The sequence below is a fragment of the Miniopterus natalensis genome, chromosome 9 (assembly GCF_054644295.1).
Source record: "Miniopterus natalensis isolate mMinNat1 chromosome 9, mMinNat1.hap1, whole genome shotgun sequence".
Classification (NCBI taxonomy): Eukaryota; Metazoa; Chordata; class Mammalia; order Chiroptera; family Miniopteridae; genus Miniopterus; species Miniopterus natalensis.
The window spans coordinates 4,643,031-4,643,727 of record NC_142089.1 but is presented as its reverse complement, the minus strand read 5'-3'; positions in this window follow the sequence as shown (position 1 = coordinate 4,643,727).

Here is a 697-nt window from a genome sequence, read left to right as displayed (position 1 = left end):
GGTCCCCGGGGGGAGGGGGAGAAGGGGGGGCTGGGTCACCACCTCCATCTCAGGGCCGCCTCATCTCCTGGCCTCTGTCCGTCCGGGCTGGGGACCAAAACAGAATCTTCGCTTCAGGGTTGGGGGCTGCTGGGGGTGACAGCCACCTGGGGTGACACCAGTCCCCGGGAATCAAGCTGAGAAGGGTCGGGCGCCCCCACCGAGCGGGGCAGGCCGGCCTCTCTGGTTCCGCGCCCCCGGCGGTGGTCCCCGACGCCGGGTCTGTCCACCCGACGACCCCCGGCCACGCCGTCACTCACCCTCCGGTCGCGGGTGACTCGGGGCTCGCGCGCCGGCCCCAGCTGCGAGGCCGCGGCCGAGGCACGTGCGCAGGGGGCGGGCCGCGGGCGCAGAGGCGCGTGTTCCAACCCCGTTGCCAAGGGAGGCGGGGCCACAGGTCGGAAACCACCCGTGCGGGCGACCGGAAGCTCCGCCCCCGACGTGGCCCCGCCCAGCGGCCTCGCCGAGGGAGCCGCCGCCGTCACGTGACGCGAGCCCTCGCCCCACCCGGCCGCAGCCACTCCCCGTCTCTGTCGCCCGGCGCGCGAGGGGCACGTGACGCGCCGGGGGCCAGTCACGTGAGGCGCAGATCCCCGGGTGGGAGGGGGCTGGCGGGGGGCGGGGGGGCGTGCGTCCCGAGCGGCAGCGAACGAGGAAG